The sequence below is a fragment of the Berghia stephanieae genome, chromosome 4 (genome assembly GCF_034508935.2).
Source record: "Berghia stephanieae isolate SIO BIC M18660-M18661 chromosome 4, UCSD_Bste_1.3, whole genome shotgun sequence".
Lineage (NCBI taxonomy): Eukaryota > Metazoa > Mollusca > Gastropoda > Nudibranchia > Aeolidiidae > Berghia > Berghia stephanieae.
The window spans coordinates 84404028-84416239 of NC_088363.1; the positions used below are offsets into that span (position 1 = coordinate 84404028).

Below are 12212 nucleotides of genomic sequence, written 5' to 3' on the forward strand. Positions count from 1 at the left end.
GGCAATGCCGGTTCCAATTTGGAACTGTCTCGTCTTGGGCTGATCGACTCGTTATCCTCCTTCGAGATATGTTCATGTGATTTGCCACCACTATCCATTTGTTGGGCTGTCTCGTATCCATTTCTTATCAGAACAAGAACGGTTGTGAGGAGAATATAATGCAAACAGTTCTCCAGTATTGATCTTAAAACTGTTTCAGTTGAATTTTTATTTAAAAATTGAATGAGTTAAGTGGTTTGAAATAGAACGTGTTTTCTAATGGCTTCAACTCTCCGAAAATTGTAGAAAAGAAATAATTAGTCCAGCACGACGTGCACCTATTTGCAGGTCTGATAATCCAAATTTTTATAGTTTCATTGTTGTAATGGAAATATTCTCAAACCGACGCAAACAATCGTCCATTAATTACAATGTTGAATCAGGTCTATCATTTCGTTCGGTTATCAGACCTGCATATATGTGCACATCGGAAATAAAAAAAAAAATTAGAAAATTGGGGGGTTTTTTTCTTTACAATTGGAAACCAATTTTTTTTTTTTTTGGGCAATATTTCTAATTGAAATTTGACACGACCTTAGCCTCGGATTAAATGTATCCTCATGTGAAAACCTCTAATTATGATGGTCTATAAAACAACAATGTTAATAACAAGCACACTACACAACATCCTTGCTTTGTTGACAACTATACGTTTCACATCCGCTTCAAAGGCCTGTACCACAGGTGCATAGTGGATCTTTTATGCTTGATTACAATCATAATGACCTTTGAATATTATGAAGAAAAGAGAGACAACTCCGTTGTAAACTGACAAAACGCTTTTTAGAAAGTAAAAAATGGCCAAAAAACTTTTATTTAAAAATGGATTAATTAAAGTGAAGCCACCTGGCCACAAAGACCCGTGCAGAGACTTATTTAGAATTGTCAAGTTTGAGACATTTAGGAAAACTGAGGTCATCTTAATCGAGAAATTTGAAGGACAAGTTGTCTGACAGTCTGACCAAAACGAGAGGAAAGAAAATGTTTTGCCAGTGTGCGACAGATTGTGATAGCCAATCGTGATTGACCAAGCGTGGCTTACAATGTCATCTAGATAGCAACAAGAAGTGTGCAAAATTATATATTATGGGTAATTTCCTTTACCCCTTCCCCTCATCCTTCCATTTATGGTCATTATATCAGTAATGATTATGGTGATGGTGACGACGACGACGACGATGATGATGATGATGATGATGATGATGATGATGATGATGATGATGATGATGATGATGATGATGATGATGATGATGATGATAATAATAATAATAATAATAATAATAATAATAATAATAATAATAATAATAATAATATGCTCCGTGGTATACCTCTGACATTAAAGAAGCTAAAACGAAGTGTCAGGCTGCAGAAAGACTGCTGAAAACAACACATTTCGCGGTTGGAAGTAAGACAACAATAAGAAAGGCAAAGACCTCATATTTTCTTTCAAAATTCGAAACTTCAAAATCCTGCAAACACTTATTTGTCATCTGTAATGATCTACTTGGACGTGGAAGATGCACTTCATTACCATCTACAACCAACGAAAGAGACTTGCCAAACAAATTCGTCAACTTTTTTCAAGACAAACCCCATAGCATTCGATCAGAACTAGATTAGCATGGACCATCTTTAGATACAGATACATTGTGGTCCTTGTGGTGCCCCTTTAGACAAGTTTAACCTAGTTTAATAAAAGATTTGATTTTTTTAAAAAGCCCCCATTAAATCCTGCGACCTTGATCCCTTACCATCACAGCTTTTGGCCAGCTCCATCAATACATTATTACAACCCATTACATCAATCATAAATACATCCCTACTGACTGGCGAAGTTCCATCGTGTTGTAAAAGTGCCCTCGTCAAATCGCCACTGAAGAAACCATCACTGGACCACAATGTATTAAACACTGTATCAAATTTACATTTTTGTCAAAACTTTAGGAGAAGGAAGTTCTTACACAATTATCTTAAGAACAACGGTTTGGAATAACCTTTCCAGTCAGCCTACAGTCAGCAAAACAGTACTGAAAAGGCGCTTCTTAAAATTTTTAATGACTTATTATTGCTGACAATATCATTGCGACTATGTGGTCTTGTGGTATGACACTGGCTTTTGGATCGGAAGGTCCTGGGTTCGAGCCTCGCTCGGCGATAGTTATAGACTCTCTACTCACTTTCTCTCATCGAACTCGGGTGTAAAATGAGTACCTGGCCGTTAACAGCGTTGTCTCAGCTCTGTCCGAAAAAATTGTAACATCGCCTATCAGGCGTCATGTCCCGTCCTAAATGTTAAATGTTGCTGTTGGCCAGGGGCTCCTTGTAAAGCGCTTTGAGCACATTTAGTGAATTTTGCGCTATATAAAAGCTAATTTTTTAAAGCTCATCAATGCGTTATGATTTTTAGATCTTTCAGCTGCCTTTGACACCATTCTAGAAAATACTTTCGGCGTAAAAAGAATTGATGGTTTACATCACATTTACAGGATTGATGGCAGACTGACGTGGTCAATGGTGTTCAGTCAGAACAAGTTTTACAAACATTTCAAGTGCCACAAGGCTCTGTTCTTGGCCCTCCTTTTCACTATATATATGACTTACAAACTTAAGGCCTTTCCCTTCCTAATCATCCGATCGGGACGCCTCGGCTGCCTCTCTAATCATCTGTGTCAGTTCCCGGTCTTTTGCTGTGGGGGGATGCTAATTTCATTGTCTTCCTCTGATTTTAATTCTTTGTTATTTTGAAGGCGTTTCAGGTCTCTATTGAGAACAGTGTGAATTGACGTGGGTGGTCTACCTTGATATTTCTTGTGTCCAGATGGGATGAAAAAGTGTTCATGGCTCTATTGGCTGGGCTGGTATATTTTCATCTCTTCTGAGTAGATGCCCAAAAAGCCGCCATGTGTTTTTTATGTTTTTGTTTTCAATGGTTTACGGCGCTTGCAACACATTTAGGTTATATCAGCGCCAGTAAAAAGGAAGAAAATGGGATAGTAACAAGTTCTAGAATTACAATTAAAGCACACAAGAAAAAGTAAGACATAGGGGAACTGGGAACAAATAGGGATCAGATGTAGATTCCAAAATCATACCACCAACTTAGCTTGAGATCACCTATAAGTCTCATCTGGACACAAGCACAAAATCCAACAAAGAGGAAACACTCAAATGGTTACAGTATACATTCAAAATAACAAATATAATAATACATAACAGAGAGATGATTTACACGGAAAACAATATCATCTCCCAAAACAATAACTATTATGCATTTGACTGTTTCCCTCCCAGCAAGGACAAAACCAAGTCATCTCATTCCAAGACAAAGACAGAAAGCATGTTGGAAAACAGATATAAGGGGATAGAAGACGCAGTATGTACCTCCCTGCCCACTATGGGGAGAAAAAGCCGCCATCTCGCCTCCACAGTAAGTGCCACTCTGCCCACTATGGGAGGCCAGGACCCCCCCAGGCATCTAGTCAAGACCACGCTAAATATCACTTGATTGTTGTTACAAGACGAGAGTCAAGAGATTCTGTAAGAAGAAATTTTGTTCAACTTGTTTTTATGTCGACACCTAACCAAAGAAAAAAATCCAAAAAACCCCACAAAATAAAGGAGGAACTCACAAAGTGAAATAAAAAAATTTTAATACTGTATACTGGATTCTTTCAAAATATATATTTAAAAATAACATATATGGTTTGAATTTTTTTTTAACAAACGATTTTCGTAAAAAGATAAAAACATGTTGAAATCGCATAAAAATTGTGACAATGACAATAATGCGACTGATAAAATTGTCTAAATTACAATAAAGATAGCTTTTTATTATTTTCAGTGATGTTATGTATATATTCAATTGTCTTTTTAACAAGAAATCATGAGAATTTACATAAATGCCTTTTTACGGGCTCGAATAACAATTATAAAGAATTAAAAGAACAGAGCAATGAAGTTGAAGTTGTAATCTGAATCTATTAAGTATAGGCACCGGGATAGAATGATTTATCAGCATGGTCTATATTTCCTACCTAGATGGAATTGAACTCAATTAGCCTTTGCGCTATGTGGCTTTGTTTGTTTGTTTTTAATGGTTTTATCGCGCTTGCAACACATTAAGGTCATATCAGCACCAGTAAAAAGGAAAAAAATGGGATAGTAAAAAGTTCTGGAATTACAATTAAAGCACCCAAGAAAGGTAAGACAAAGGGGAATTGGTTCAAATAGGAAACAGATGTAGATTCCAAGAGAACACTATCAAAGTACTTTGTTTGAGATCACCTTAAAGTCTCTTCCATAGACAAGCACAGGTCCCCACTAAGTCAAAGAGAAACACACTCAAATGTTTACAAATCATATATGTTTTGTTTGTTTTTAAGGGTTTTACGGCGCTTGCAACACATTAAGGTCATATCAGCGCCAGTAAAAAGGGAAAAAAAATGGGATAGTAAAAAGTTCTAGAATTACAATTAAAGCACCCAAGAAAAAGTAAGACAAAGAGGAACTGAGAACAAATAGGGATCAGATGTAGATTCCAAGAGCATACCACCAATGTACTGAGTTTGAGATCACCTATACGTCTCATCCGGACACAAGAACGAAATCCAAAAAAGAGGAACACACTCAAATGCTTACATTATACATTAAAAAATAGCAAATATACTAATACATAAAAGAGAGATGATTTACAAGGAAAAAATATCAACTCCCAAAACAATAACTATGCATTTGACTGTTTCCCTCCCAGCCAGGACTCCGACGAGGGCCAGGAAAAAAAACTAGGTAATCTCATTCCAAGACAAAGACAGAAAGCATGTTGGAAAACAGATATAATGGGATAGAAGACACAGTGTGTACCCCCCTGCCCGCTATGGGAGGTCAGGAACCCCACCCAGACAAATCATATACAGCGGCGTGGCGTATTGACGGCATATGGTGGTGCCATGATAAGAAGAAAAAAAATTCTTAAACAGTGAACACGATTAAGAGGAGAGAGCACGTTAAAAACTCTCTTTTTTGGAAGGGTGGGGGAAGGTCGATGGTTTCTACGAGTGGACAAAACTCACAAAAACAAATAATTCATGAAAACAACAAGCCACAACATTGAGATACAAGTCCCGTGTGAAAAGATCTTTGTAATTATTCTTTGTCAACCATTTAAAGGATTGGATTTGGTAGATAATGCAATCAAGATGTGATAAATGTAAATCAAAAGAGAAAAAAAAAACCTATGACAGAAATTATTTACTTTTAGTAGGTACTTGTAAAGAAAATCTGCACGGCAATGTTTTATCTCTGCAAATCTTTTTATAATGTGTTTATTGAAATCTGGAATGGCATCTATTTCAGCTTTGTGAATTGACAGAATCATTAACGAATTTAACCGCTCCTGTTTCATTGAATTCAGCAGAAAATCTTTCACTCTTTTAAGGGTGCTAAACAACGTTCAGGAGGTCAAGAAATACGATGAAAGTGATTAAGGTCACTATAGCCTATAAATGTCCATGATTTGTCAGTGTTTGTTGTATCTGTAAAAAGTCGACAATAACAACAAAAGAAACGTTTTTTTTCTAACCTAACTGTGAGCCATTCATGTCTGTCATACCATGTCACAGAAAAAGAGCGTTTTCGAAATTTCCACACTTGTGTTAATTCAAAATCAGTTGGTTGGTGAGGAACTAGTCTTTTTATTTCTAATTTGTCATCCAGTGTCAATCTCTCAAACGGTCGGTGAAGTAAAGAGTCAACTTGATTCATTGCAATTCATTGTTTAACAAAACAAAAGTTCAAAGTATATCTCAAATAATGGAAATCAGTGGAATACGATTAATGATTGCACAAATAAAAGGTAGATTCAGATCTTAAAGCATCACAAAGAAAAATCACTCCACTTAAGTACTTAAGAAATCAAAAAACACACCAAAGTATAACTGTTGACAATCTTCGCTTTCTTTCTCTGACTGACACAAATACACACAACAAACTAAACACACACACACACACACACAGAGAAAGAGAGAGAAAGAGAGAAAAGAAAGAGAGAGAGAGAGAGAGAGAGAGAGAGAGAGAGAGAGAGAGAAAGAGAGAGAGAGAGAGAGAGAGAGAGAGAGAGAGAGAGAGAGAGAGAGAGAGAGAGAGAGAGAGAGAGAGAGAGAGAGAGAGAGAGAAATAAACACTCATACACACGTAACCATCAACTCGGCACTCCAAGCAAAAAAATGTTGGTAAATTCGTCCACAATGCTCGTTCAAAGAATTACTTATTCAATAATCGTGAAAAAGATTGGGAGGGGGGGGGGGTATTTTGAATGTCATATTTAAAGTTTAATAGATTGTTTTCTTTGGCGGGGGTTACAAGTAATTGACAATGAACAGTTGTTTTTGGACAGTTAAATGGTAATATTTTGGATGGCCGAAGTTACCCTAATTATGACGTAAATGGTGCAACATTGGCGCATCCCCCCAGTCCAACGGTGGAGCTCTCAGATCCTGGCACAAGTCGAGGGTTTTTCCCACTATTTGAAGATAGTATAATTCGACCCAGTTTCTCGCTCAATCAGCTGTAGAGATGATAATGGATAGAGCATTAACTGGAGCTTGGATTGCTTTGCACCACGGTGTTGAGTGACTCAGTGATGTCACCAACACATGAGTCAGCGCAGTGCGTGATTCGGAATCTTGAATAGAGTGGAGACTAAAAAAAGGCAGTATGTTGTTGGCGAGTTGGCGAAAGACAGTGGAGTTAAAGTTTTTCAGTTTTATTTTTAAGGGGCGGTTTGGGTCTAATTATTAGGAAAATCCTTCAAAAATTTGATTTTGAGATTTTGGTGGAAAATTATATTTTATTATCTTAGAAATAATATAATTGAAGTCCAAATTCTTATAGTAGACTATAAAGGCACGAAATACACAGTCAAAAATGGTACAGGTAGTAGGAAATGTGAAAAACGGGAAGCCATTTTGCTATTTTCTCAATATGTAATGTTTCTAAGGGTATGGTATCAAACGTTTCTCAGAATCTATTCAATGAAATTGTCTGAAAATTTCCACAGTTATCGCAGAGATAATGTATTGTGTCACCATAGAGAGATTTTTTTGAGAAGGTTTGTGAATTTTAACTTATAATCCTAAATCTGAATTTTTTACATCAATTTTGTCATAACATTTTGATTCTCAACTTTGTAATGATCTAATAAAAATTCCATAAGCTAAAGCCGTAAAATCTCTCTATGGTGACACACTATGGTACAATGTTGACAAGAGGGAAGAATATGGAGGTCATTCCTTCATTAGTTTTTGTGGAACGTTTGCCGCAAGATTGTTATATTTTTGATGTCAGACCCCCAAATTAGATCGCAAAATGGGTATCAACACAGATAATTAAAATTTTTCACCATAAATGTTGTTTTTTAACCTATATTGACAATACAGAATGATTAAAACCGCCCAATAAAGGTAATTAAATTTTTTTTAGAAAGGACCCAAACGCCACTTAATTAAATTAAGCTGTTAATGATTTTTAAAAGATTGGTGTGGTGCCTGGCACCATTCGATCCAATGGCCCCACGCCACTGATCATATATAATAGGTAAATAAATATAATATAGAGCATAACAGAGAGATGATTTACAAGGAAAATAATATCATCTCCCAAAACTACCCATTGTTTCCCCCCCCCCCCCCCCCCCCCCCCCCCATATGAAGGTTCATTAAAGAGAGATGATTGACAGGGGGTAAATACTATCTCTTTAAAAAACAAAACAAAAGTACAATACATTTTACTGTCTCCGTCGTAGCCATTATGATACATAGCCCGCGAGTAAATTACCTGACGTCACCGTATGAGGCCTGACGTCACCGTATGAGGCCTTAAGTCTTGCAGCGAACTGAGCAGCGATTAAAAAGAAGGTAGACAGACATGTGGTAAAGTTGTAATTAAGTTGTTGCTGAGTAGTAGCAATGTGTAATCAACCGTTGTAGCAATATTACTAATAATAATTACAAATAAGTGTAATTTCAATAATTCTGGAATTACAAAACTAAGTAATCTCATTCTAAAACAAAGACAGAAAGCAAGTTGAAAAACAGATATAGGGGGATAGAAGACACAGTAAGTGCCTCCCTGCCCACTATGGGAGGTCAGGAACCCCATCCAGACAATTAGATAGACTTAATCATAATTTCAGACATTACAAGCGCATTCTCAATGATTCACGAACATATGACACTCCAAGAAATAAGTGAAGCCATACAAAAGCTCGATAACAACAGATTGCCAGGTCTAGATGGTGTTAGAGCAGAACTAAAATGTGTTTGTTTTGTTTTTAAGGGTTTTACGGCGCTTGCAACACATTTATGTTATATCAGCGCCAGTAAAAAGGAAGAAAATGGGATAGTAAAAAGTTCTAGAATTACAATTAAAGCACCCAAGAAAAAGTAAGACAAAGGGGAACTGAGAACAAATAGGGATCAGATGTAGATTCCAAGAGCATACTACCAATGTACTTAGTTTGAAATCACCTACAAGTTTCATCCAGACACAAGCACAAAATCCAACAAAGAGGAATACACTCAAATGCTTACATTATACATTCAAAATAAAAATAATAATACATAACAGAGAGATGATTTACAAGGAAAAAAATATCATCTCCCAAAACAATAACTGTGCATTTGACTGTTTCCCTCCCAGCTAGGACTCCGGCCAGAGCCAGGACAAAACCAAGTAATCTCATTCCAAGACAAAGACAGAAAGCATGTTGGAAAACAGATATAAGGGGATAGAAGACACAGTATGTACCTCCCTGCCCGCTATGGGAGGTCAGGATCCCCACCCTGCACGATATTATGTAGAACGTAGATAAATTGACTGGTTGTGTAACATTGCAAGATGTTTAGTTAAGGCATTGATATAAATATAATAGAACACCTGGTCGTATTAAAAGGCACAAACTTAAATTGGAAATATACGATTTATCTTCCACATCATTGTATTTCATAGAAACTTATCTATGAGTATTACAGTACAAGCCACTTAATCAGAACAGCATGGTTACGCAGATATTGTTCCAATTCTTAATTTCTTACAAAGACAATGTAAACGTTTAATAACATGTGCCACAGCCACTTATTATATGTAGACACCATCAAAAATCATCCAGCATAGATATTTTTTAAAAAATGAAACCAATCATATGGCACAATGATCAACATATTTTTTTTTGGTCATCTCGTGAAGGCTCCAAAAATATTTTGTTTGCTTCAACGTTCTCGCTAAACAGGTTTTTTTTACTAAAATGTATGTTTCTATTTTGGGGTGTTAATAACTAATAACACATAGCAAAAATATCGGGACCAGAAGTCAATGTCGCTATCCAGGGGTTGTCGTTATCCAGAGGTTGCATTGTATAATTTTTGGAAATTTTTTTCATTTTTCTTTCTTTTCGCAGGGAGCAGGGGAAAAAAAAATTCATTTAAGATAAAAAGCAAACTAACTCAACAATATGAATAAGAATTGTGAATCATGAAAACTCACCTCATAACATTAAATAATATAATTTTTTAATTGTTTGTTTTTAAGGGTTGTATACAGTGCTTGCAACACATTTAGTTAGCACCAGTAAAAAGGAAGAAAATGGGATAGTCAAATTCTAGAATGTACAATTAAAGCACCCAAGAAAAAGCAAGACAAAGGGGGACTGGGACAAATATGTTGTTTGTTTTTAAGGGTTTTACGGCGCTTGCAACACATTAAGGTTATATCAGCGCCAGTAAAAAGGAAGAAAATGGGATAGTAAAAAGTTCTAGAATAACAATTAAAGCACACAAGAAAAGGTAAGACAAAGGAGAATTGGTTCAAATAGAAAATAGATGTAGATTCCAAGAGCAAACCATCAAAGTACTTAGTTTGAGACCACATAAAAGTCTTACCCAGACACCTGCACAAGACCCAACTAAGAGGAATACACTAAAATGTTTACAAATCATATGTTAAAAATAAAAAAATAATAATACATAACAGAGAGATGATTTACAAGGAAAAAAATATCACCTACCAAAACAATAACTATACATTTGACTGTTCTCCTCCCAGCCACGTATCCGACCAGGGCCAGGATAAAACTAATGTGTGTGTTTTTTGTTTTTAAGGGTTTTACGGCACTTGCAACACATTAAGGTTATATCAGCGCCAGTAAAAAGAAAGAAAATGGGATAGTAAAGAGTTATAGAATTACAATAAAGCATCCGAGAAAAAGGGAAGACAAAGGGGAATTGGTTCAAAAAAGAAACAGGTGTAGATTCCAAAAGCACACTATCAAAGTACTTAGTTTGAGATCACTAAAAGTCTCATCCAGACACAAGCACAGGTCCCAACTAAGAGGAATACACTCAAATGTTTACCAATCATATAATATAATGTGTAAACTAAACATAATACAATGCATAACAACAGAGAGATGATTTACAAGGAAAAAAAATATCATCTCCTAAAACTATAACTATACATTCGACTGTTTCCCTCTCAGCCAAGGACTCCGACCAAGGTCAGGACAAAACCAAGCAATCTCATTCCAAGACAAAGACAGAAAGCAATTGGAAAACAGATAACAGGGGATAAAAGACACAGCAAGTACCTCCCTGCCCGCTATGGGAGGTAGGAACCCCACCCAGGGATAAAACTAAGTAATCTCATTCCAAGACAAAGATAGAAAGCATGTTGGAAAACCGATACAGGGGGATTGAAGACACGGCAAGTACCTCCCTGCCCACTATGGGAGGTAGGAACCCCACCCAGTGGAACAAATAGGGATCAGATGTAGATTCCAAGAGCATACCAGCAATATACTTAGTTTGAGATCACTTATAAGTCTCATTCGGACAATAACACAAAATCCAACAAAGAGGAATACACTCAAATGCTTACATTATACATTCAAAATAACAAATATAATAATACATAACAGAGAGAAGATGCATTTGACTGTTTCCCTCCCAGCCAAGGACTCCAACCAAGGCCAGGACAAAACCAAGTAATCTCATTCCAAGAAGTGTACAAAATTATATATTATGGGTAATCTCCTTTACCCCTTCCCCTCATCCTTCCATTTATGGTCATTATAGCAGTAATGATGATGGTGATGGTGACGACGACGACGACGACGACGACGACGATGATGATGATGATGATGATGATGATGATGATGATGATGATGATGATGATGATGATGATGATAATAATAATAATAATAATATGCTCCGTGGTATACCTCTGACATTAAAGAAGCTAAAACGAAGTGTCAGGCTGCAGAAAGACTGCTGAAAACAACACATTTCGCGGTTGGAAGTAAGACAACAATAAGAAAGGAAGAAAGCAAATTGGAAAACATCTATAAGGGGATAGAAGACAGAGTAAGTGCCGCCTTGCCCACTATGGGAGGCCAGGAAACCCACCCAGAATTTTTTTTAAATCTTTTAAATTAAGACAAAAAAGAAACACAATAAAACAACTTTATAATTAATTTATGGAAAATAGTGAGAATGTTTTGAAATCGTTCTGTAAATAATGAAAATTTAAAAAAAAATATTTAGGGGAAAAACAGGTCACATCAATGCATTTACATGATAATGGTTCCCCATGTATTAACACACAGAAACATGAAACAGATACTTGGGCCCCAAGGAAAAGCAATTTTTAAACAAGATACACTCAAAGCAAAGTTTAAGAACCCAAAAAATTTTCCAAAAACATAGCAAACCAAAATTTTTTGGGGCCCCCCAAATCCCAAAAAACCTCCGTGCCTGATTATTTTTCCAAAATTTAAAAAAATGAAACCAGTTCCCCAGAGAAGAAATATTTAATCACAACCCAAAAAACAAATTTGGGGTATAAACAAGAAGAAAAATGGTCATTATCAGGTTGACCCATATAAATATAAAAAAGAAGAATGAAAGGTCATTACAGGTTGACACATATAAAAATAAACAAAAAAGAAAAGATGGTCAAATTTTCAGGGTTTACACAAAAAAAATAAACAAGAAGAAAGAAAGGTCATTATCAGGTTTTACACATATAAATATAAACAAGAAAACGATGGTCATTTTTCAGGTTGACCCAAATAAAATAAACCCAAAAAGAATGATGGTCATTAACAGGGTTTTTACAAATAAAAA

General features: G+C 36.0%; 2 protein-coding genes across 2 annotated transcripts in view; one reads left to right on the forward strand and one right to left on the reverse strand.

Annotated features, from left to right (window-relative positions):
• LOC144971423 (multifunctional protein ADE2-like) overlaps positions 1–12212 on the reverse strand; it is a 41071-nt gene that overhangs the window by 21914 nt on the left and 6945 nt on the right. The window lies entirely within an intron of this gene.
• The window catches only part of LOC144971420 (amidophosphoribosyltransferase-like), a 70704-nt gene that overhangs the window by 5161 nt on the left and 53331 nt on the right, over positions 1–12212 (forward strand). The gene's annotated exons all lie outside the window — the stretch shown is intronic.